Genomic DNA, 26204 nt, shown 5'->3' on the forward strand with positions numbered 1-26204 from the left:
GGTATGGGGTGGGGGAGGGAATGAGAGAAAATCAAATGATGGGGACCAAACTTTAGCTTCTGGACACCTGGCCCAGGTCACCCAACAATGGACGATGCAAACCCCAGTCTTTTCCCTGTGGCCAGCAGCTTTGTGTGCTAAACCTGGAAACGGCTGATAAAGTGGGTGTTTTCAGCTCTTGGCAGCCGCAACATCGCCATTTGGCTGCTGAGGGGGTATGGAGCGAGACCGTTGAGGGCTCCTCTGCGTCCTCGACACCACAGGGTACCCAGAGCCTGGGGTGACCCAGCTCAGCATCGGGAGCCCCTTCAAACTCTGTGATTCAGCAGGGTACAGACACCTCGGGAGGGGTGAGTCTACAGTCCCACAGAAAATGAGGGCACAGACGGAGTGGGCAGGGAACTCTCACCCCTAGAGAGCGAGCGAGGGAAGAGGAAGGGCACAGGCTTTGGCATCAGACCAACAGCGCGTAAATGCTGACTCAGCCCCTTGCTGGTTCCTGCGAACTTGACTCATTGAGTTGTCTGTAATGGGAGCAATCATACTGACCTCACAGGTCACGGTGAGGAGAAAACGCTGTGCATAGTCCTCAAGTGACATGGTGGGTTCACACATGGCATTTGTCAATCGTGCTTCGTGACTTTTATATTCTACGCAACATCTGCCGTTTGTACGTGTGGAGCTGACGTGGAATCTAACAAGGTTCTTTTTTTTTTAATTTTTTTTAATGTTTTTATTTAGTTTTTAGACAGAGAGAGACAGAGCATGAGCAGGGGAGGGGCAGAGAGAGAGGGAGACACAGAATCCGAAGCAGGCTCCAGGCTCTGAGCTGTCAGCACAGAGCCCAATGCGGGGCTCGAACTCACAAACAGAGAGATCATGACCTGAGCCAAAGTCGGACGCTTAACCGACTGAGCCACCCAGGCGCTCCGTGAGGTGCGCGTTATTGAGGGATGTATTACTGCAGCTCCCCCGCGGACTTGTCACTCTCTCCTTCCCCAGTGACCAGAAAGGATCCTCTGCACCTTGCAGAAAAGAATCACAGGAGACACCTTAGCTTCTCACCTTGTAAGAAGGCCCCTTTGCTTTCGTAGCAACACGGGGACACCAGGGGGGGGTGTCCCCCTGCTCCTTATCCAAACATAAGTGGGGCCTCCAGCGTCTGCCCTGCTGAGGGTTCAGTGCAGCCGGGAAGAGGTGAGAAGGGCCAGGCATAGCTCCCAGATGTTCGTTGTATCGTTGTGTTACTGCCCACACCCAGCCCAGATGTTCATTGTCTCACTGCAGCTGCTTTCTTTCCCTCTGACCTGAAGACCTTCTCTCTCCGGGGGGGTTGCTGGGAAAAGGGGCAAAGGAAGGGGTCTTGCCTGATCACATCCCCCAATCATTTTATTTTTAACCTTTTACAAAATGCAAAAGCTCCAAGTTTATTCATCATCTTGCAGCTGGCTGGCTGAGGAGTGTCCTGGGGTAAAATCACCCTAAAGCTGGCGCTTGCCTGGCACCTTATAGCCCCGCGAGAGGGCTGAGTGTAAAGCCGCCTGTGGAAGCCAGGCGGAGAGGTCGGTACCCGCCAGTGTCCCCTGAGCCCAGAGTCAAAGTGTGCACTGTGGCGGGGGAGCTGGGGGCTGCCTGCTTCCTCTCCCAAGGAGATGGAGAAGGTGACCGTCACTCTCAGCTCTGCCCCTGCTCAGCTTTCTGTAGCCTGCGCTGGCCCAGCTCCTTTCAGACCAACACCTAGATCCCACTCTGGGTTCTTCTTCCTCCCCACTCATCGGAGGCCTCCATGCCCTGGTGCAGAATGGGGGCTCCGCGTCAGACAGACTTGGCCTTCCTGCCTCTCCCAGCCACCACCTGTGTGACCTTGGCAGGTTGCTTAAAAGTGGAGCCACAGTTTGCTTGTCTGTAAAATGGGAGCAGCACTCACCCTCCCAGGGTTGTGAGACAGACAAGATAGTGCACGCAAGGTGTTGAGCCCAGTACCTGGCTCAGGGTCAGACAAGGGTAGTTATTTTTATTCTTATTATCATTGCCCCATCACGGCAGGGAAACAGGTTAATAAGAGTCATTAAAGGAGGCCTGCTGGGCAGCTGTCCAGATACTAAACTAGCAGGAGGCTCACATTCTAGGTGCTAAAACATCACGGGTCCTAACAAGACTGAGCAGGCTGCCTTCTCCAGCACCTCTCCAGGAAGGAGAGACCTCAGGAGACCACAGGACCCACTGGGACAAGCTGCCTAGGGCCAGGGAGAGACTTTCACCAAGGAATATGCTCCATCCCGAGCCACCTTCCAAAGAGGATAGTCTGGTCACCGGCAGGGCATTCACTGAGGAAGAGGGGTCGACAACCTGGGGGCAGGACCAAAGCGCCAAGGAGAGTCCAGGAGAAACTGAAGCCTCTGCCAGCCTCCTTCTCCTACCCCTGCGCCCCAGGCAGGACTCAGCCTCTCCTCCGAATAAATGTGAACAAGTACTTACAATGTGTAGGCATCCTGAAGAATGAACATGCCAGGACACCACTCATCCCAGCTTGGCCTGCCTGATTCTCCAGGGGCTTCTCCCAGCAGGAGCATCAGGCACCAGGATGTGGGCGAAGCCCGGAAGGGGCGGGGGCTCGGGGGCGGTTGGGAAGGAGCGCTCTCAAAGCCCCACTCTTTGGCCATCTTCTCTGAAGCTCTCGCCACCTCGCTCGCTGAGGCTCTCTCTCTCTGGAGCAGGGCTGCTCGAAGCGTGGTCTGGCACACCGTGCACGCTGCTTGCTCAGATCCAGGATGAGAGAAGTCCGAGAACCGTCCCCAAGCATTTAGATACCGTCACAGCAATTCGACAGAACGGTTTTATGTCAGTTGAATCTAATAAAAAAAATTGGGGGGGGGGGGGGGCGCCGGCTGGCTCAGTCGGTAGAGCATGTGACTCTCTCAGGGTTGTGAGTTCAAGCCCCATGTTGGGCATGGAGCCTACTTCAAAAAAAATTGGCTTGTATTTTATGTCCCTTGTTCATTTCATTTTCTTCCAGCAATTCTTTTGTGTTATGTTTTACAAAAGAAACGGCTCGTCATTGATTACACATTAGGAAAACAATTGGCCCGTGACCACAGAAAGTTGGAGAAGCTCTGCTCCAGATGTTTTTTCCTTCTTCGTCTTAGAAACCCTCACGTCAACACGGTACATTAAAATGTGCCACTTGGGGAGCGAGTGCCCAAATGGGGCAAAACGCCCCAGTCCCAGGACCCAGCAACATACCTGAGCCCAGTCACCTCCCCTCCCCACCTTATCTGCCCAGCTCAGAATTTCCCCCTGGCCAAGTGCTCCCTGGGGTCCGTTCACAGCCCTCTGTCCTCCCCTGGAGCCCACAGGACTTGCTGTCTCCACCACTCATTTGGCGATTTCGTTAATTAAAAAAAGTTTTTGAGTACAAAGCTTTATGCTATGGAATGAAGCATGGGCCCCCTCCAGCTGGCCTCCGTGTGTTGCCTCTTGTGGCTACTTTTCAGCCTCTGTTGCCCACGCATGGCTGCCTGTGTGTGGAATCTTGCACTCCCAGCTCCCGGGCTCCAGGGGTGCCAAGCCTACCTCCCACCTTTAGCCCTTGGCCTTGCTGGGCACCTGGCGCTGCAGGAGGCAGGTGCACAAATATATGGATAGACTCACAGGGGAACTGCCGAGAGGGCTGGCCACGTGGGGAGAGGGAGGAGCCGAGAAACTCCTTTCTCTTTCTTCCGTGTTTATTTGCAAGCACCAGGGCATTTTCCTTTTTGCTTTGAAGCATGCTGATTTTTTTCTTTAAGTTATACATGCAGAGGGTAAAAAATTCAAAACCTGTAGAAAGGAGACAATAGAAAGGTTATGGGCAGCCCGCCAGCCCCAGGACCCCATTCCAGAGACCACTGCTCGCACCCCGCCTTTTCCAGGGTGTCCTGTGCATCTGCGGGCACTTTAGTGTAGATCTACCGCGTTGTTTTCGCGCCCATGAGAAGGCACCGCACAGCCCTCCTGCACTTAACAATTGGCCCATGACCACAGAGAGCTGGAGAAACTCTGCCCCAGATGTTTTTCCATCTCGGTCTTAGAAACCCTCACGTCAGCTTAGTACGTTAAAATGTGCCACTTAGGGAGTTGTTCTGTTTTAACAACAGATCCTGCAGCCAGCTACCCATTCTGGTGTGCTTTCCTCAGTCTTTTCTCACAGACCTAGAGCTAGAAGGTTCCTCAGAAGTCTGCTCGTCCAGGGATGCCCACGTGGGGCCTCGGGAGCAGAGCAGATGTGTTGGAGTCACCTGACCCAGGTCTGGGCCCGCACCCCTGACCAGGGGTGAGTGGAGGGTACTTGGGAATCGGGGTGTCTTTAAGACTTCTCAGCCTGGGAATTTCGGGGGAACCTCATGTCCTCACGCCAGATTTAGGACTGGCAGATTGCCTACAAGTGAGGAAAGCGAGGCTCAGAGAAGGCAAAGGATTGCCCAGGTTACACAAGAAGTTGGTGGCAGGGAGACTCCCAGCCTGGGGTGTTGTATTCGCCCCTGCGTCAGGCCTGAGGGCCTGGGTGAGTTCCCAAGGACTGCCTATCCCATGACTGCAAACCGCGTGGCTCAAGACAACAGAAATTTATTCTTTCGCAGCTCAAGAAGCCAAAAGTCCAAAACCAAGATGCTGGCAGGGCCATACTCCTCCTGAAGGCCCCAGGAGGGCACCTTTCCTTGCCTCTTCCAGCTTCTGGTGGTTCCTAGCGTTCCTTGCCTTGTAGGCACATCGCTCCAATCTCCACCTTTGCTGTCACGTGGTTCTTTCCTGTGTGTCTCTGTGTGTCTTCCCTTTGTATAAGGACACTCACCATTGGATTTAGGGCCCATCCCAAATCTGGGACAATTACACCTTAACTTAAAACATCTGCAAAGACCCTATTTCATATACTGGGGTTCCAGGTGGGCGAGAATGTGATGGGGACATTATTCAGTCCACTACAAAGCTTTCTTTTGTAAGCAGTTCCTTGGGCAAACTAGAGGCCTGTTTTGAGCCCCCATCTCAGCCTCAGGCCTCTGGCAGCCTAAATCTTGGGTGCCAGTGGGCCCAGAGAGGCACCTTCAGGCCGGGAGCTGTGCACCCAAGTTGCTGGGCATAGTGACCCAGATCCCTGCGCCAGGCTGGCCCCCCACCCCCAAGCACTGTGGGGGGGGAGATGCTCACAGCTGACCCCTTCTTCTGAGAATTGCCCCCGGCCTACTGGAGCTGCACAGCCTGAAATGCTGGTTGTTTCCTGACTGAGGCAATGACTGACCAATACTGGGACACAAAAGGCCAGTCTCCTTGCCTCACGATGTGACCGATTTCGTGGCGCTGCTCCTACTCCAGAGCTCTCCAAAAAAACAGCTGAGGCCGTACCTCAGCCGAACACACCAAGATGCCAAGATCTTCCCTGCCCCCTCCTGCTCCCCTCACTCCCCTGGCAGTCACCTGAGAGCCCTCCCTCAAAAACTCACGTGTGCAAGAATCCCCACCTCACTGCTTCTAGGCAACCTGACCTAACCTGACAGCGGGGCAATGAGGCTGTGTGCGACCGGGACGGGAACAGAGAGGGTGGCTCTCCTTCCAGAGTCAGCAAGCCACGCAGCCTTCCTCACCCAGCTCTCCCTCTACATTCACCAGGTAGGCACACCCTGGGTACCAGGCGCCAACCAGGAAGAGAGGGTAGAGTGGGCACAGCAGAGGAAGAAGGGGTAAAATAAATGGGTTTCACCATGGAGCTTGTCATAAGGAAGTCAGATGCACAGACATGCGCGGACTTGAGAGCAATTACGGGATAGTGCGTGAGCATGCCCAAACCAACCAGTATCTCCTGGTTATCTCAAGGACAAGTCACAAAGGGTTTCTGAGCAGGAATCCATTGCTACGTACTCTCGCCACCCTCCCCCTTTGGCTTTATGTTGTTAGTTCAAATCCCAGGAGGTGAAGGATCAGTGGTGCCAAGGGTCGGTAGGGCTCATGATCGACCAGCACCCAAGCTACTCTTGTTAGTTAATTTGTTGGGACGCTAGTTAGTTAGCTGGTTAGTTCGAGAAAGAGGGAAATGTGGGTCAGTCCAGGCAGAGAGAACAACATGGACAGGGGCCCAAAGACATATGCATGGCCCGGTTAGGGCAGTGCCACGAGTTCCGCGTGAGGGAGCGTGAGAAGTGTCGCTGGAACAAAGCCCTGGAGTGAGGCCGAGAGACCAGGTGGGATAGAGGGGGCCTCGAGTGCGAAGCAAAGGAGTTAGGATTTCTCCTTGAGAGCTGTGAGTAGGCACCGGCAGGATTTTAGAAGGAAAACTACTTGATCGTGGGCTAAGCAGGTGCAGGGGATTAAGAAGTACAGCACAGTACAGCACAGGGAATATAGTCAATAATATTGTCAGATACTTATTGTGATGAGCATCTTGTAATGTACATGTGTTGCATCACTACACATTGTACACCTGAAACTAACTTAATATCATATGTCACCTCCTCACCTATACTTCAAGTTGAAAAAATGTTAAGTACTTGCTCAGATTTTCATTTTAGATAGATTACTTTGGTTTGGAGGGTAATTCCATTGTTAGAAGTAAGTCAGTAAGTCCAGCCTATACTCAAGGGGAGAGGAGTCAGTCTCCGCCTTTCAGAAGGAAGAGCGTCAAAGATTCATGGACATGTTTTGAAGAGAGCATACGACGTGTTTAGGAGACAATAGGAGTACTCCAGGAGAGAGATGTCACGGCCTGAGCCAAGGCAGAGGCAGTGGAAACAGAGAGGAGGAGTGTCTTGAGAGTTATTCTTATGGGGTGGCTCACAGGTGCAGGGAACTGTGATGAGTCAGGAGCCAGTTGGCAGGAGCCACCTCGGCCACAGGACCCTTCACATGCAGAGGTGGCCTGAACTGCCTCCACCTGCAAAAAGGAAGAGGCTGGCAGGCAACCAGTGGTCTCCGGGAGTGTTTGAATGTAGTAGACCTCTGTAGCAGCTCGGGGAACAGAACCAGCACTAACCAGGCTGAAAGCTTCCCAGAGCCCAGCCATAGAACCTTTTGGACTTATCCCTCCAGAGAACAGTTAGGGTGAGAGCCCTGCCCCTCACAAAACACGGAAGCCAGGGGTGCACAATGATGACAGCAGAGCAACACGTGCTAAGTCAGGGTGTCAAGGTCTATAGCTTCACCAACCTGAATGTGACAAGCACTCCCGGGGTCACTCACTCATTCAATAAACATTTGCATCGGCCCTCGCAACTGTGACACTGGAACAGTCACAACGAACAATGCTTTCAAGGTGCTGAGGAAAAAACTGTGTCCAGCCCACAATTCTATATCCAGCCCAACTGCTATCAGTCAGTGTGAGGTGAGAACGCAAAGGTTTCAGACATGCAAGGCCTCAAAATATTTACTTCTAAGGCACACTTTTTCAGGGAGAAAGGAAGGATTTGTGCCACCAAAAAGAGAAAGGAATAAAGGATCCCCAGGATGATGGAGGGAAGGAGCATTCTAGGATGATGGCAGAGTTAGCTAGTTCAGCTTGAAGCAGGACAGGGCTCCCAGAGAGAGGAAAAAAAAAACAACACAACAACAAACCCAAACAGCTAACCAAGCAGACAAAAAAGAAAGAAAGAGGCAAATCTAGTAACTCCAAGTTGCCTAAGAGAGGAAATATAATCATGGTGCACTACAGGGCTCAGCTGTGAACTAGTTTTACACGCACATAATAATGTAAACACTAAATAGTGGTTTCAGCAAAAATGTCAGAGAACAGGTGCGTTAGGCTGAGGAGTAGGGTGTGTGGTTAGAGACCTAAATCCTAAGATTCCACTATAGAAAGTCAACTGATAATATCTAAAATATTATAAATATCTAAATATACAAAAATATCTAATACATATTAAATGTTATATATACTATATATAACATCTTTAGGGGAGCCTAGGTAGCTCAGTCTGTTGAGCATCTGACTCTTGGTTTTGGCTCAGGTCATGATCTCACAATCATGAAATAGAGCTCCACATCGGGCTCTGCACTGAGTGTGAAGCCTGCTTAGGATTCTCTCTCTCTCTCCCTCTCTCTTTCTCTCTTTCTGTCTCTCTCTCTACCCCTCTTCCCCACTCACACTCTCTATCTCTAAAATAAAGTGTAAAAAAAGACATCAAAAAATAAATAAAATAAAAAATATATAGTACATTTAGAAATCTGGAGGTACATAGCATAACAAATTACTGAAAAAGTGAAACATAGGGGCACCTGGCTGGCTCGGGCAGCAGAATGTGCAACTCTTGATCTTGGAGTTTTGAGTTCAAATCCCACACTGGGCATAAAAATTACTGAAAAAAAAATTTTTTTTAAGTTAAAAAAATAAAAATTAAAAAATAATAACAAAGATAGTTGCCTCTGGAGGTTTCATTATAAGTCCCCTAGTGTATTTGATTTTTAAAAACCTATTACTCTGATTAAAGCAATAAAAATACATACATACATACATACATACATACCAGAATGGCCTGCTGATGAGGGAGTCAAGGCAGCACCTCTTTCCTTTTCCATGAAGGGGCTGGAGAGGCAGTGGTCTCCAGAACCCCAAGAGCGAGGTTTAAGTGGGCAGCAGGGTTAGAAGTCTTCTTGGCTGAGTCACATCAAATCCACGTGTCGAAAAGCCTAGCGTCTTCATTTGGGGAAGTTCTACCAGTGCCTTGCAATGGCAGGTGGAGAACTAAAGGCAGAAAAAGCCGGTAGAAGTTCCTGCAAACAGCATCCAGGTCCCAGCTGAGCTGGATATTGAAGTCATAAACTTTTACGTGGTGAGCCAGGCTGCGTCTATGCTTCCTAATGAGTCTTTAACTGGTCCTCCTTTTCTCTCTTAGAGAAAGACTTGGACAGTTTTGACCACGTGCATGGACACCAAGGTCAGGGACTAGCCTTCAGCCAGACTGTGAAAGGGGGCTGCCTGCCTACACTAGAGAGATATCTGTTGCTTTACCCTGACCAGCACGGATGGACCTTCTTCCAGGTGGGACCCCATCCTTCCCTCCCTTCAGTGGAGGTAGGGCAGACATCTCACCAGACTCCGTCGAGGAGCACATGACTCTGACATAATCAGTGGCAGCACTGTGTGTCCTTGACTTCCATGATTGGCCAAGAGAGGGCATGTGACCTCGCTGAGCCAACGACAGCCCTCGTCAGCATTTTTGCTGAATGGTTGGAGAAAAAAGACTGTTTCACTGCTGGGGTTGCTGTGACGCAAGTGTGACATTGCCATCTGGCCGCTGCCAGGTGAGAAACTGCCTCAGAACGAAGCCCACTCAGGGAAAAGCGGCACTGAGAGAGGAAAGGAAAAAAGTTCCTGATGACAGCATTTGGGCACCCTGATCCAGTCATGCCTGAAAACCACAACCCCTAAGACTTTTTAATTGGGTCAATAATCCTTTGGGGGACTTTATGCCACTTGTAACTGCAGAGAGTTTGAGTGCTAGACCCCCTGGGAGATAACATGACAGAAGAGGGAGACCCCCAAGGGAAAATACAAAATCAGAATAACCAGGTTATCTAAGCCAGCCACGACCCCCCAACCACTGTGATTCTCCCTCCAGGGCTACCCCTGTACCGGGAATTGTTTTATCAGGGGAAGCTTATTCCCTTACATGTGCATATATACAATCCTGCAGACTCATTATTAGGAGGGTCATGTGTTGACAGACCCTGTCACATGCTCAGATATGTAGACGTCAGCGATTTGCCTGTTATCTGATCCAAACATTGTTTCCGCATCTGGCCCCACTTAGGGTCATCCAGTTTCTGCTCAGACTCTCCCCTGGGTGCGGACTGCCCCTGACTCACTGTCAACTTTTCCATTGAGCCAAGAACCAAGAGCAGAGCTGGAAGGTTCTTCCTCCATCTGCCCAAGCCGGTTTCTGTTTCCCGAAACCTTCTGCAGTCACTAGCAACAGAGGAAAAGTCCAAGCCCACTTCCAAAGACAGTCCTTCAGGTGTTCAAGGAGAGCTGGCATCTCCCTTTTTACTAGTAGGGATTGAGTTCAGCTGCACGGAAACAGAAACCAGACTAAGGAGGCTTAACCAAATGCAGAGGGAGAGAGCTCTTTGCATTACAGTAGGGCTGGGTGGGTGGCCCAGAGCTGGGGCGACAGCTCCATGACCACCTCAGTGTCCCCATTCCTTTCTACCTATCTGCTCCACCGTCCATGATAGGTACCTTTTATCCTTGGGGTTGCCTCATGGTTGCAACGTGGCTCCTGCACCTCCAGACTCCAGTCTACACTCCAAGCAGGAAGAGAAAGAAAAGCAATAAGGAAACAAAACCTTCCCAGAAAGACCCAGCAGACTTCTGTTCGTGTCCCACAGGCCAGAATTGTGTCACATGGGCTCCACAAGTCGCACCGGAGCAGAGGACGTCTTCTGTTCATTTGCTTCCATCTGGACATCGCTGCCTCAAATAAAAATAAAATGTTGCCAAGCGCTATTGGTAAAGAAAAAAGGGAGAATGGTCACAGGGCAGGCAACCAGCAGGTGCTTCAAAAGCTTTCTCTAGACCAAATTCTTGTATGGAGAGGCTCAGGTCTCGACTTGGGAGGGGTGGTCAGACAGGCCCCCAACTCCAAGTCCAGCCCCACTACTTCCTTAGTGGGGTCACTTTAGGAGATGTTCTTGAGGTCTTTGAGCTCCTCTTTGCTCATTTGTTTAAAGAGGATAAGTGTGCTTTTCTCAAGGGTTTCTGGAGTGATTAAAGCACCTCCATGCAAAGTACCTTAACATTTAGACACTCACCAAATGTTAATTACTCTCTTACTTCCTGTGATTGCTCATCACATGACACGTTTCTAGTCCTTTCCTCCTGAACACGCTTCTAAGATCTGCTCTAATGTCTCTTTTAATGTTTTCAGTTTTTATTTATTTATTTATTTATTTATTTTTTTTTTAATTTTTTTTTTAACATTTATTTATTTTTGAGACAGAGAGAGACAGAGCATGAACGGGGGAGGGGCAGAGAGAGAGGGAGACACAGAATCTGAAACAGGCTCCAGGCTCTGAGCGGTCAGCACAGAGCCCGACGCGGGGCTCGAACTCACAGACCGTGAGATCATGACCTGAGCGAAGTCGGCCGCTTAACCGACTGAGCCACCCAGGCGCCCCTGTTTTCAGTTTTTAAAGTAATCTCTACACCCAACATGGGCCTCGAACTTATGACCTAGAGATTAAGAGTCTCACACTCTACCGACTGAGCCAGCCAGCCAGCCGCTCCCCCTACCCCGAAGCTACCTTTTATTTTTTATTTCTTAAATGTTTATTTATTTTTGAGAGAGAGAGACAGAGACAGAGACAGAGACAGAGACAGAGTGTGAGTAGGGGAGGGGCAGAAAGAGAGGGAGATACAGAATCTGAAACAGGCTCCAAGCTGTCAACAGAGAGCCTGACTCAGGGCTTGAACTCAACGAACCGCAAGATCATGACCTGAACCAAAGTCAGATGCTTAACTGACTGAGCCACCCAGGTAACTGAGGCTACCTTTTAAAAGAGACATTACATAAATAAACATTAAAAAAAATTTTTTTTAAAAGAAGGGGGCGCCTGGGTGGCTTAGTCGGTTGAACATCCAACTTTGGCTCAGGTCATGATCTCACAGTCTGTGAGTTCGAGCCCCGCCTCGGGCTCTGTGCTGACAGCTCAGAGCCTGGAGCCTGCTTCGGATTCTATGTCTCCCTCTCTCTCTGCTCCTCCCCTGTCTCTCTGTCTCTCTCTCTCTCTCTGTCAAAAATAAATAAACATTAAAAAAAAAATGTAAAAGAGACATTAGAGGGGCACGTGGCTAGTTCAGTCGGTAGAGCATGAGACTCTTGATCTCCAGGTCATGAGTTCAAGCCTTACATTGGGTGTAGAGGTTACTTAAAAAAATAACATAAATAGGGGCGCCTGGCTGGCTCAGTTGGGAGAGCTTGCAATTCTTAATCTTGGGGTTGTGAGTTTGAGCCCTACCATGGGTGTAAGAGATTACTTACAAATAATCTTTTTTTAAAAATAAATAATAAGGTAAATAAATTATAGCCCCAGGATAGAACACAAAGTCCATTGTGTCTTGCTCGGGGCACCGTATTTCTCGTACCGCCTAGCCAACAGCCACTACTGTGGCAGGCATGGGGAGCTCGGCACTCACTTCTTCCCTTGGGCTCTTGGACCATCAAGAAGAAACCAGAAAGAGCTAAGCACGGACCTGCCCACAAGGTTGGCTTTACTAACACAGAGCTGGCGGGGCCTCCAACTCCCCGCCCCCTGAAATCTTGACCCTGCACAACCCTAATGGACTCTCCAATCACAGCTGGAGAACCTGGAACGCTGGGAGCAGGCACCCACCCCAGGAGTGTCACAATCTCCAATCAGATTGGTGCCTCTGCCTCCAGCAGGGAGGAGAAAGGCGGTGAAGGAGGCTGTGGTAGGCCGAACGGTGCCCCCACCAACACTCCCAAGATGTCCGCATCCTAATTCTCGGAAGCTGGGAATGTTCCCTTCCACAGCAAAAGGCATTCTGCTGGTGAGATTAAGAGTCTTGAGACGAGAAATCCTGGATGATCCAGGTGGGCCCCATAATTGCAAGGGTCCTTATAAGAGGGAGACAGGAAGGTCAAAAGCAGGATGGAGGTGGGATCATGGAGGCAGAAGCAGGAGTCATATGCTTTGAGGTTGGAAGAAGGGGACCATGAGACAAGGAACACAGGCGGCCTCTAGAAGCTGGAAAGGCAAGGAAACTCCCCGAGCCAAATGGATTCTCCCCCTCGATTTGAACTTCGTAAGACTCATTTCGGACCTCTGGCCTCCAAACCGTAAGAAAATAAGTTTGTGTTGTGTTAAGCCACTAAGCTGGGGGTAATTTGTGACAGCAGCAAGAGGACCCTCATCCAGGGGCTGAAAAGGGAGGGGACTGTGGGGAAAGGAGAAAACATCCTCCCAAGGATGTTGTTGTTTTTGTTTTGTTTTTTTTTTTTTTATTTTTTTTTTCAACGTTTATTTATTTTTGGGACAGAGAGAGACAGAGCATGAATAGGGGAGGGGCAGAGAGAGAGGGAGACACAGAATCGGAAACAGGCTCCAGGCTCTGAGCCATCAGCCCAGAGCCCGACGCGGGGCTCGAACTCCCGGACCGCGAGATCGTGACCTGGCTGAAGTCGGACGCCTAACCGACTGCGCCACCCAGGCGCCCCCCAAGGATGTTGTTTTGAAGTCACCCAGTCACCCAGGCCTCCTGGGGCTTTTGACAAGCTCAGGCGTGTCCTTCTTCACTCCATCCTTCAAGGCTCAGCTCCAACATTGCTCTTCCTGAGCTAACCTGACTTGGCAGAGTTAGCTGTCTCTTTGTCCTGGCATGCACAGGGCACTCCGTCTATACCACTATTGTGGACATCCCAACTCGGTATTGTCGTTCCTGGTCTGTGCGTCTGTCTGACTCCCTTGGCAGAGGGGGAGCTCCTTGGGAATTGCAGCTACGGCCATTTCTCCTACGAGCGTGTTAGATTGAACAGAACGAGGCCAGGCCCTCCCCATCCCCGACACGCACTACTGGGTATCTCTGCTTTCATTTCAACCCGGCCCAGACCCCAAACAGGAGCTCTCCCTGCATCTCTGGCAAGCTGTCTTTCACTATCCTACCTTGGCCATTGATGTGCATGTCACCATGGATATCTAGTATATTATTTGCACACCCACAATCAAAGTCCTTCCCCAGGGATCAGGGATCAAGACCACGTTCCAGCCCAAGCTGGTTGCTTCTGAGTGGAGGACACATAGACTCAGCTACTGTTGTTTTTATTGGATATTTTCTACCCCAAGTTCTGTACTTCCAGAAAGCAGGGCTGTGAATGGGGAGAGAGGGGCAGGAAGCTGAGGGTAGAGAGGGGAGGAAGGACTCTCCGTGTCCCCCACAATACCCTGTCTCTGGGTTGAGTGCATCCCTGAAGCCCAGTGGCAGGCCTGCCCTGGAATTCTTGAGATACCTTTTGGGTCTTTCCAATAGATTTCCTGTTTAGCTTAGCCCAGCCAGAGTTCATTTCCATTCCTTGCAACCAAAGTCCTAAAAAATCTGGAATTAGCAAGCCTGAGCCAAGAACAGAGTGTTGGCACGTTATACATATGGTACGTTCCCAAACTAAATACGGTAAAATGTCACTTACCCAGAGGTCACAAGTGTGACCCTCTTGCCTATGCAGGACACTGTGGAAAACCCAAAAGAAAGAAAGAGGGCCCATTGTTCTCTGCCTGGCTGCAGGATGAGGGCCAGGAGGAGCCAAGTTGTAGAGCAGAGTGAAACATGGGGGATGGCCATGGATTGGAACATTGGGGAGCAGAAGCCAAAGAGAAGCGAGCCAAAGTCCAACCAGGTGGGAGGAAGCCAACCTTCCAGAGAGAGAAAGCCAGGTCTGTTCTGTGTGTTACGGACCCCCCTTTTGAAGCCCCTGTCCCTGGCACCTCCCTGCCTTTGCTAGAGCCACTGAGTCCTATGTTCAGTTCCAAAGGCCCAGTCCAGCCCAAGTCAGGTTCACAAAGTTCATGCACTTGACTCATGAGAAGTCCATGGGGTTGAATACCACACCTCTTTATTCTCATTTCAGAACCGGTCCTAGCAAGCTTGGTTAACCAGTTCCCCAACCCACAGTGGACTAAAAATCCCACATTAGAAATGGGGGAGATGCTGGCAGAGGAAGCACAATGATCCGACTGGAACTGATAAGCTAGTGTCTCCACCTTAGCACTAATGATGTTCGGGGCCAGTTATTTCTTTGTCACCGGGAGCTGTCCTGTGCAATGCAGGACATTGCCGGCATCCCCTCCACCCACTAGAGGCCAGAAGGACCCCCTCCATCTGTGTCAACCAAAAAAGGTCTCTGACATTGCCACATGTCTCTCTCAGAGACAAGGCCACCCAGGTGGAGGACCACAGTAGTACAGGAGACAGAGAAACAGGTAAAATATTCACATGAACTGAAAAAGTGCAACAGCTGAGGCCAGTGAGTCAAGGGGCAGAGACCAAGAACTGTCTGTGACCCTTAAGGGTGCATTGTTTGTTTGTTTAAGTTTATTTATTTATTTTGAGCGAGAGAGAATCCCAAGCAGGCTCTGCACTGTCAGTGTGGAGCCCAAGGTGGGGCTCAAACCCATGAACCTGAGATTAGGACCTGAGCGGAAATCAGGAGTCAAGAGTTGGTCGCTGAACCAACGGAGCCACCCAGGCGCCCCAAGGGTGTGGAGTTCATGGCGGTGAGCGGTTACCCCGGGCCACAGCGAGCCACTGGCCCAGATCTTCCCTGTCGGAAACTCCCCCAAGAAGTGGCAGAGTGGTGCTGCCCAACCCGTTTAAGAAGGTCTTGTCTCAGGAAAAAGTGGGGGTGGCTGTGCCCCCAGTGGGGGACAGCGCTTCCCCGGGGAAGGTGGAACACAAGGAATCTTTTTTACCTCCCTAAGTATTGGTTGCCTTAAACTCCTTTGTAAAAGTTTCTACACTGATTCCCTCTTCTACACTGAAACCCCCAAGGTTTGGGGCTTGTTGGGGGGATGAAGGTTCCCACCTTTTCTGATGAGATCCTCTCAACACTTCCAGGATCGTCTGCAATCCCGTTTCCTCCTTGAGGTCAACTTGCCTCCCTGCCCAGGGCCTCTCTCTCACACCCCTTCCTCACCTCTCCCAGCGCTTTGACCTCCTGTGCTTACTTTCCATGTGGGTCGAGAGGAGGTAAGGACCTCTTACCCCAGTCAGAGCACCATATGTGGTCGGACAAATGGGGCGCCACAGTGGGCGTGCCGTCTCATTTCCTGTGTGCAGTGCATGCGTCTTCTAAGTACTGCAGTCTGGCATCTGGGGTCTCAAGTCCCTATTCTTCCCACTTTTACCTCCGAACATCATGACCAAGCCCAAGCTAAGTTACATAAACTGCTGTCTGGCACCTGCATTGGGTGGTTGTGTGTGTGTGCACATGGGTGTGAGAATATGGGAGGGATGTGAAGAAGTGTGTGTGTGTGTGTGTGTGTGTGTGTGTGTGTGTGTTTGCGGGCGCATGCACGTGCGTGCACAGGGCCTGTGCCTAAGTTTTCTATTTGGGGTTATTTAGGGCCTGCATTCTGGTTGTTGGAAGCAAGTATCTCTGCTGAGAGGCTGTTTTTGTAGTCAGGGGTGTGGGCCTGGGCATTTCCTTTTGCAGTAGAAATGGGCACTGTGATTAGTCATACCAGTGGCTAGGTCCTGGGGACGCCTGGCTGTGGAGAAAGATGGCCCCCCAAGCTGGTTCAAGGCAGGCCCGGTCAGACCTTCACACAGGGTTAGAGTGGCCTGGGGCAGGTGTGTGAGGTTCCTGGACCATGGCTGCTGTCCAAGAGTGTCACATCTCTGGACATCAAGGTGGGAGCACACAGCCTGGCAGGTGCCCAGGGACCTGAGCAGACCTGCCCCTCACCTTGGAAGAGGTGGGTAGTGAGTCATTCTTGCTAGCCCAGGAAATTTACATCATGGGAATTTCCAAAGGCTCTGCCCTAAGAGATCTGCTTGGAAATCTGGACTCAGCCATGGAAGATGTTGGCCTGGTTGGTGGTCCAATCCCCACTGGGTGCTAGTTTCCAGTCCAGAGTCCATGATGAGCTCGTTCCTTCAGCCAAGAGTAGGCAGACGGCCTCCTCCCCTGAGAATGATAGTCACGAGAAGGCCATCTTTCAGGGTGGCCAAGGCATACATGGAGCTCTTGAACAAGCAGAAGAAAGCGCAGCAGAGAAAGGGATGAAGATTTCACATCAAGGAAGCACTCCCGGGGACGCGTCCCAGGCACTGTGCCAAGCACTTCATCACACAACAACTTGGGGGTCTTCAAAGCAACGCCCAAGGGCACTGGGGCGTTTGACGACTCAGTGGACTTGCGAGCAAACCGGGGCTCAGCAAGAGGAGATGACTTTCCTGATATCACACAGATACTAAGTGGCAGTGCCAGGATTCAAACAAGGTCAAAAACGAGGTACAAAATGTCCAGCAATCAATAAACTAGTTAAATAAATAATGGTTTATTTATAGAATACTGGGCCCTCATTGACATTTCTTGGTAGTAGAATACTTCGTGACCTGAAAAATGTTCACAATATATAGTTGGGTGGGGTAAAAAAATCAGGTTACAAAATAGCATGTGTTAAAAAATATAATACAATGCAGAAGCATGATTTCCAAGAAAAAATTAAAATATTAGCAAGGGCTTTCTTCGGATAACAGGAGTAGGTGTGATTTCTGTTCTGTGACTTTGTCCATTTTTTCTTATAACGATCACTTTGCAACAAGGACAAATCTGATGGAAAGAGCCCAGGCTGCGGGGGAGGGGGGGGGGCGGGGAGGGGAGGAAGGGGCTCTAGTCAAGACCAGAACTGAGCTGTAGAATCCCTAGGCTGAGCCTGCCAGAGGGTGTGGTGGGAAGCAACACCCTTCCTTGGAAAACATCAGACTTTCTCTAGATCAGGCAGCTGGCAGGCGAGGCTGGGTGCCTGCCCCGACTGTGAGTATCCCGGCTCTGAGCTCTACCCTTCTGGGCCCATACTGGCAGTGCTGGGGGCTCCACGCAGCTGGGCACTGGCGAGGGTGGGAGAGGGCAGAGTTGGACTGGATCTATCCTGGATGTGGGTACAAGGGTGGGGAGAGCTGGTAAAAATTGCTTAAATGTGTGCATTTATGCCAAGCTTTCAGTGGTGGGCGTGCCCTCACTCAAAAATAGCAGAAGTAGGGGTGCCTGCGTGGCTCAGTCAGTTAATCGTCCGACTCTTGATTTCGGCTCAGGTCATGATCTCACAGTTCGTGAGTTCAAGCCCTGCATCAGGCTCTGTCTGCACTCACAATGCAGAGCCTGCTTGGGATTCTCTCTCTCTGTCTCTCTCTCTCTCTCTCTGTCTCTCTCTTTCTGTGCCCCCCCCCCCCCCCCCCGCTAATGCTCTCTCTCTCTCTCTCTCAAGATAAATAAATAAACTTTAAAAAAAATTTTAAATAGCAAGAGAGGCACTATGATTCAGTTATCTAGAACTGTGTCTCTCAGCCCCCATGAGCCCCAACAACGCTCCTTTTAAAAGTTATTTTAAAATATTGTGTAATAAGTTAAAAATCTGAAAGTCAACTTGTTAGCCAACCTATAGACATAATATTTTTTAATCAATCTAACACCTGAACTGTATTATAAAGAAAAAAACATACTTTTTAATAGGGGCACCTGAGTGGCTCAGTTGATTAAGCGTCTGACTCTTGGTCATGGCTCAGGTCATGATCTCATGGTTTGTGGGTTCGAGCCCCATGTCGGGCCCTGTGCTAGCAACGTGGAACCTGCTTGGGATTCTGTCTTTCCCTGTTTCCCTGTTTCTGCCTCTCCGCCGTGCCCCGTCTCTCTCAAAATAAATAAATAAACTTAAAAAATAGTTTATAATAAAGCAACACATATTTCCATATGCAAATACTCAGGCATGACTATAGTAGAAGACCTCTCCCCACCAAAGGCACACACAAATTTCCAAAACTTTCCCAAAGGGAGATTCAATCCTAACGACCACTGATTAGAATAATTGCTGACATACAGTGAGTGCTTTCTCTGAGTGAAGCACCTTTCTAAATTCTGTGTGTGTATGTGTGTGGTGTGGGTGTGGGTGCGGGTGTATAAAGCCATCTAAAGATATCTTCATAACACTATGAGGTGGGTACTATTATTAGCCCTATTTTATACAGATGAGAAACAGAGGCCCAGAGAGGTTGAGTTAGTTGCCCAGGATTACACAGCCAGTGAGCAGGGGAGCTGGGAGTTAAACCAGCACACATTGGCTTTGCTTGGGGTGGAGGCTCAGCCTGAGGAGACAGGAGGAAAGCTGGGTAGCACTGCCCCAGACACTCCAACATGCAGGGCTTTTCAACCTCAGCACGATTCCTGTAACGGGCTGGATAATTCTTTGTTGTGGGGACTGTCCTGTGCAGTGTAAGAGGGTCAGCGTCCCTGGCTTCTATCCATTAGATGTCAATAGCAGCCCCCTGACGGGGGTGACAACCAAAACATCTCCCCACCTTGTCAAATGTCCCCTGGGGGGCAAAATTGAAGTTGAGGGCCACTAGCCTACAGAAGGCACAACCCAAGCCAGGTCCGGAGCTATGGGGTAGAACTTCGTGGGCTAGAGGAAAGCGGGCCAGTGTTCTGTGGGGAGGGGTGTAGATGACGTGACCGCAGCAGGCAGGGGGTCACACGGAGGACATGTGCAAGCGGTTTGGGGTGGCCATGTGACCATGAATAAAGAGAGAGCTTTGATCATGTGGCCAGAAGGAGGAAGAAGCTGCCTTCCTTCCTGGTTCCCGCCCCCCCCCCCCCCCCCCACACACACACACTGGACTTCATGTCCTGCCCTGGGTGAGGGCCTCTCTTAAGATGACAGCTGAAAATGTTTCTGCTTGAGGGTCCCGTGTTGACCAGAATTCACCAGGCTTTCCCAAGGTGCCTCCACCCCCTAGGTTAGCCTGACTTTTAGACCCTCAGATGACTCACCCCCACACACTGAGACCCACCTCTCTGTTTTGTACTCTCCCCGCATTCCTAGCCAGCCTCCCAGGCCTACCTTCTCGTGTCCTGATGCCCAGTGACCGTCTCCTTGGGGTGGGGGGCTCCTGCCTTATAACCCTGAGAAGGCTGAAGAGTCGGGGAGACAAAGGCCTTGGGCTGATGGATAAGGAGCTAAGGAGCCTCCCACTCTACTGTCCTCATCCCCTGGCTCTCCTCTAAGTCTCTGGAAGAAGAGGGGATTCTCAGACAACCCTTTTGGCCACTGCACTTGGCTCTCGACTAGAATAATTAGAGATGGAACCAGGAACGATGTCATGCCTCTGCAGAACCCAGGATGACTTTGAGCAAGGCATTTACCTTGGCCTCAGCTCTCTCCTTTGTCAAGTGAGCCAGGGTGGACTTAAGAAGTTTAACACTCCTGCACTGACATTCTGATTTGAAGAGGAAAGCCCCCTGGGCAGGTCCCTCTGAGAAGAGTAGCTGTGGCTTTGCATACTCAGCTCATTTCCCTGCCCCCTTCCCCCAGGTGGTGCTGATGCAGCTGTCAATCATGGTGCCCTCCCCCCTCTTCCAGGGATGTGAGGGTCAGAGAGTGTCCCAAGCCACCAAGTCAGAGGACCCTATGTGGATGGGTTCATTAATGGACATGCTCCCAAGCAAGTCAGTTAAGAGTCCTTCCTGGGATATGAAAGACAGAAAAGATGTTTCTAGAGACTTATTAGGTTGGAAAAATGTGAATCTAAGGTTACTGGCTGTCACATTCCTGACACAGGAAGAAAGCCCCTCTGCAGAATAAATCCAGGACACAGAATGAGACAAAGCTGAGAGCCAAGAGAGAGATAAGTCCCTGATGACACTGTTTGAACCCCTGGATCGAACTGTGCCTGAAGGCTGATGCCCAAATGTGTTAATAATTTCCCTTTTTCCTAGTTTGGTTTGGAATGCTGTAACTTACAACTGAAGTAGTCTTAACTGATACAACGCTTCAGCGGTAGGGCTGTGAGGGGAGGTACTGAGCACATGGAGGGGTAGAATCTACCAGTTTATACCTCCAGCCCAGGGCATACCCCATACCCCAGCATATCTCTCCTGCCACCTTCTTTGACAGTCTTTTAGCTTCAGCCTCGGAGGAGAGCTCTCCTAACCTAATCCATGGCCAACACCACTATGCACATTTTTCAAGCTCAAATTTGACCTTTGACCGCAGCCTTGAAAAAGAACGTCCTTGGCCCAGGATATAGCACCCCAGGCAATAGGCAAGTGGAATCTATAATACACAGCCTACAGCAAGGTTGGAGGGATGGGGAGCAGGGGTTCTCCGGGGTGTGGCACACATCAGCAGGGGTTCTACATTCATACTCAACCCCATCGTAGGGGTCTGCATCCCCTGGCACTGAATTACAGGAGCCTGGGGCTTAGAACAGCCTGCCAGCCCAGGGTGATGCCTGGCAGGTTGGAATTAAGCTTTCTACTGCCTCAACCTGCTGACTGGGGAAACCAGCTCCAACCACGGGGTCTGCGAGACACTGGGTGGTATTCCTGCAGCATCTGGGTTCCTGACGGTGCGGATCCTGCTTGGGATTCTCTCCCCCTCTCTCTCCCTCTGCCCCTCCCTCCCCCGCCAAATAAATGAATAAACTTTCAAAAACATTTTAAAAGCACCTTTAAAAAAAAGAAAAAATGAATAAATAAAAGGAAACTGAATTCCAGCCCCAAAGTCCAAAGCCAGTAGAGCTGTTCAACACTGAGAAACCGAGAAAAGAGATCGGGAAAATACTGTGCACCATCACCCGCGAGAATCTGCAGGAAGGAAGCCCTGGCCTTTCAGCTCAGCATCTAGATGCCTGGCAACGCTGTGCTCTGGAGCGGACCTGGGTCCCCCACTTCGCACAGTCCACAGGAAGCGACCTGTCACTGCGTGCCCTCCAAGCCTGTTTTCCGCTCAGTTGGGTGACCTTGCCTGAGTCACATCATGAAAAGTGAGAAGTGGGTGACAATGCTGCTCAGAACCCTTCCTGGTCATCGTCCGGTTCTAAAAACACAGAGGCTCGGGGGGGGCCCCCCATGTGGGTGGTGCCATCAGGGGAATTGTGCAGAACCGGTTCACCTAGCGTGTCCCCGTCGGCGTGTTGTAAGCCCAGGTCAGGGCCTGGCAAGGATTCTGACTCAGCCCTGAGGAGAGCAGCAGAATCTGCTTTGCACCTCCAAATGTCCCCAGGCACTGGAGCTGAGGACCCATTCTGGGCCCAGTCCCTCCTAGCCCGTTCTCATCCAACCAAACCCCACCCAACCCTGGTGACCAAGCACCATGGTTTCACCATTTGGCCAGACCCCCAAAAGTCCTTGTGTGATGGGGAATTGAATCCTGCCAAGGCTCATCTCCTGGGGTCCGGTGGTCCCCAGCGCCCCAGACTTTGGGCTGGGGGTGGTAGTGGGGGTTAGCCCCCTGGGGCATTGGCCTGGGACAACAGCCTAGCAGCTTGGTCCCCTCACATGCCCAGTGCGAGGCTGGAACCAGGGGTTTGGCCTACAAGGGGGGCTCTGGCATCTTCTTGTGACCACCCCCAAGGCCCACCAGGTGTCGCTGTGTAGCCAGCAGGCTGCAGGCTGAGGCTTTTTCTCCAGCACCGACCCTCGGGGACTGGGAAGCCAAGGCAGGAGGCCTGTCCCCCTAGCAGTGGCTCTGTCCCCCTAACCTCAGGGCCAGCAGAAGCACCCCTGGAAGGCATGTGTCCTGGTCTACAAGCCTGGGGACAGCAAAGGTCTCCACCCATGGCCTGAAATGAGGTGAGGATGAGAAAAAAGAATAATTCTTGACCTATCTGCTGAGTCTTGCTTTCTCATCCCAGCATGCCACAGGGTGGGCCCCGAGGCCCCCTCCACCCTTACCATGCTCCTCTGCGGGAGCTCAGCTCAGCTTCCTGGGGCCCTGCCTCAGGCTACACCCTCCCACCACCCAGCCCCATCCACAGAAGGGGTCAGTGAGCTGTGCAAACCCACCATGCCCGGTGACCGAGGAGGTATTTCATCAGCTCCAGCCCCGGCCCCTCCCTCATCAACAAAGTTGGTTCAAGGTCAGGCAGGACTAGGAGGTTCAGACTGGTCATTTCCAGCCTAACCTGAGCCCAGAAGGCATGTCACCCGGAAACCAGCAGGTACTGAACACTGGCTTCCTTCCCATCCTTGTCAGGCCCAGGGAGGGAACTCACCTGTTCTAGCCCTAAACACTGCAGCTCCGTGCACAGCAGACCCCAGACGTGGCTGTGGAGAGACTTTCCTCAGGCCCGCCCCACCTGAGGACAGTTGAGGGCTCACCCTGCAGCTCCCCAGAGGTCCAGCGCGGGTCCCGGCACTCCTGGTGTGCAGCTGGGCCTCAGGGGAAGGACAGTCCAAATGAAGTGGTGCTGGGAGGCCAGTCCCTCCAGCTCCAAGTCCTTCTCTCTCCAGCAGCTGCTCAGATGCCTGCATCTGGCTCCTCCCCGGAGAGGAAAATCAAAAGGGGTGAAGGGGCTGAGAAAAGGCAGTAGTTCAGGGAGAACCTGCAAAGCTCCACGTAGAAGATGGAAAAGGAGAGTCAGGCACAGACAGAGACACAAGAGAAGCAGGGGGTGCGGGCATACCTTTCCCAGGATCAGCAGTTGTGGGTGGGACCGCTGAGCGAGGAGCAGGCTTAGACAGGAGCTTGTGGGTTTGGTCTGGGCGGCTGCTACCCACGGTACCACAGGGATGGGGGGTGCACCTCACCCCCTAAGTCCCGTTAGTAGAAGTCATCCAGTGTCTTTGCTTTACTCGTCAATGCACGTGTACAAACTGATCACCTGCTAGAAGCGTCTCTGCACTGGGCAATATAGGGGAGACACCAGAAAACACCCTGTTCCCATGGGCGTTAATTACAGTCCAGGCCAAAGGCAAGGATACAAGACTTATGAACAAGAACACACATGCACGTGCATCCCACACAACAATGGCTGTGAAAGCCCGCTGATAACTGCACAAATGTGTGAGAACCCCAACTGTTAAATGTTTGCTCATAGCTGCCCCTGATCATTCCTACCGTGAAAAATGCAACATGCCAGACTCCCGGCAGCCCTGCTCAATTTCCATAGAGCGCCTACAACGTTGTTCAAGATTTTGCACTTGTGTGCGTATGCTGTGTGTATGATGTGTGTACATATGTATGTGTGCGTGTGTGACCAGGCACACCAGTAGCATCTGTGACTTTGTGCTTACAAGCCCTGGAAGAAAGAAATTTCTAAGAACTGTGTCAGAGAAGCAGAGGAATGGAGAGGTTTCATAAGCCCCTTTCTCCTTGTACAGAGGGGGAGAAGAAAAGGTCCAAGGGGTCAAATGTGATGCCTCGGGTCACTCAGAAGTGAACAAGTTAATAAAACTGGCCATGAGGCTTGTCTTGAATGACACGTGAGCTCACCAGAGGGCAGAGGCAGACCAGGGTTGGAACAGGAATATCAGAACACTTGTCTCTGCTGACTGTGGCAATAGTGGGGAAGGTGGTGACAGCTGATGTCACTCACCGAGTCCAACCCGGAGCGTGACAATCAGTGGAGACAATGGAGGAAAGTGGTTAAGGGCTGGGCTCTGGAGACAAATTTCTATGGCTGGAATCCTGACCCCATGACTTCCCAGATGCTTCTTAACATCGCTGCACCTCGGTTTCCCCATCTGGAAAACAGGGACAGTGACACTGCCTCCCTCATGGGGCTGTTGTGAAGGTAGATGGATGGATAAATGCAACACACTTGGAAAGGTACTTCGCGTGGAGGAAAAGCTGAATCGAGGTGCATCACGATGACCATTCTCCACTTGCGTGCTGGCCAGCAGGATTACAGCAAGCCCACCTCTTGCTGGAACCCAGAGTTCACCACCCTGTGCTTCCTTTTTTCACTGATGTATCTTGTAGTTCCCAAACCTGACTGGCAGGCAACACACGCAGAAGCTCTAACCACCTCCTGGTGAAAACAAGGACAGCAGGCAGGCTGTTGGTGACTCTTTGTCCTGTGGCCGGAGCTGGGGGACATGGGTGGAGCGGAGGGGCTGGCCAGCAGACTGCTGTGCCCCAAGTAGGGAGGCTGGCGTCCTCAGAACACGATGCTGCACATTCTCTGCCTTGGGGTTGTTGAGGTTTTGCTGAACTTTTGTGGCACTATACAAAATGGGCATTCTAGAGAGTTCCTGCGGTCAGAGCTTACATTAGGCTGTTGACATCCACACAAAGAGTTGTCTCTTTGTGCAGCTCGTTTTTATTTTTGTCATTTGCTCTAGTCTCCTAATTTCCGCCCCCGCCCCACATCCTTGCGTGTCAAAACCAGCAGGAACCATGGAGCCGGCCTTGTCTTCATTTTAGGACTGAGGGCCCTCAGCACAGATGGATATTTTTCTTGTAGCTGGTGTGAGTCTTGCCGAGCCCGCTGAAGCCAGGCTGGCCACAGCGTATCCCTTGAGGCCAGGTACCGGGCTTTCCTTAGCAACCGCCACTGGAACACAGCAGAGAGTGCTCATGGGACCAGCCCCTGGGGTGGATGCATTTAAAGCAGCCACACTTGAGCCTGAGCCTGGCGGAGCTGGCGAGAGGAGTATGGGCTCCGCGCTGGCATGGGGCCATCTGCCCCTCTGCCTCTTCAAGAACCCATGACAAACAACCTCGCCGGGTGCCCAAGCTCTTGCCAAGCCCCGTCGCAGTAAAACCCGGGCAGACTCAGCAAGGAGTCCGATTTCAGCCCAGCGGGTGGGGAAACCAAGGCAGCAAGAGCCCAGTGTGTCCAAGGTCACACATGGTGCTGGCATCTAGAGGCCAGGCCTCCAGGGCTGCATGCTGAGCACCGAGCAGTCAGGCCCACCCCAGCCAAGACTCTGGACCTGGGACACAGGGGGAGCTGACATTTCCTGAATCACATCAGCACAGAGCCCAGAGAAAGGCCCAGCACTTCGCATCCATGAGTCCTCACGGCAGGCAGCCCCCTCTCGCCGGGGGAACGGAGGCCTCCACGGAGGCACTGAGGCTCCCTAGAAGCCCCCCAGGGGTGTCACGTCCAGGCCAGGAATCCAGCTCTAGAGGACTCCAGCTTCCAGCTGAGTGCCTGGATCACCAGACATCAAAAACCTGGCAGGCCCAGGGAGAAGGCAAGATTAGATCATTACAGCAGAATGAAGGAAACCGAGAAACCGAGGGAGGGGAGGAGGGACAGAGGCCAAGAATGTTTCAAGGCAACCTGAAAGTTCCTTCAGATTAAAGCGGGCCCAGACACTGGCAGCTTCCCACTGCCTGAGTTACTCAGCCTTTGGAGACCAGGAGCGTCTCCGCCCCTCTTCGGGGTCAGTGCTGGTCCACACACGTGTGCATGCACTAGAACCTGAGGGTCACGAGGGCGACGGGAGCTGTGAGCATGTGTCGGTGTCCCATGTGATGCGCGCATTTGGACACACAAACACGCGTGTGCAGGTATCCAGGCTAGGCGTGCGGGCCGACAGGAGTATACGTATGTGTTTGTGTGCAGTCTACAAACATGTTTTCACCAAGCTCAAGGAGAAGCAATCAGTCATCTCCCAGGAATCTTAGCAACAGCCATCCCCAGGAAAGGCTTCTGCCAGCTGGGGCAGTCATGAGTCAGCAGAGGCTGCCGTGGGAGGAGGAGAGCTCTCGCCCCTGAG

At 51.6% G+C, this 26204-nt stretch overlaps 1 long non-coding RNA gene across 1 annotated transcript; it reads right to left on the minus strand.

The window, feature by feature from the left end:
* Positions 1 to 833: 833 nt before the first annotated feature.
* LOC121032092 (uncharacterized) lies at positions 834 to 23323 on the minus strand. The gene is made up of 5 exons (XR_005791068.1): positions 22854 to 23323; positions 10202 to 10465; positions 8487 to 9309; positions 3652 to 3819; positions 834 to 1025 (listed from the first exon to the last, which is right to left on the minus strand). It is a non-coding gene; the product is annotated as an uncharacterized LOC121032092 (long non-coding RNA).
* Positions 23324 to 26204: the final 2881 nt, after the last annotated feature.

This window comes from Herpailurus yagouaroundi, unplaced genomic scaffold (assembly GCF_014898765.1).
Source record: "Herpailurus yagouaroundi ecotype Mexico unplaced genomic scaffold, PumYag 141, whole genome shotgun sequence".
Classification (NCBI taxonomy): domain Eukaryota; kingdom Metazoa; phylum Chordata; class Mammalia; order Carnivora; family Felidae; genus Herpailurus; species Herpailurus yagouaroundi.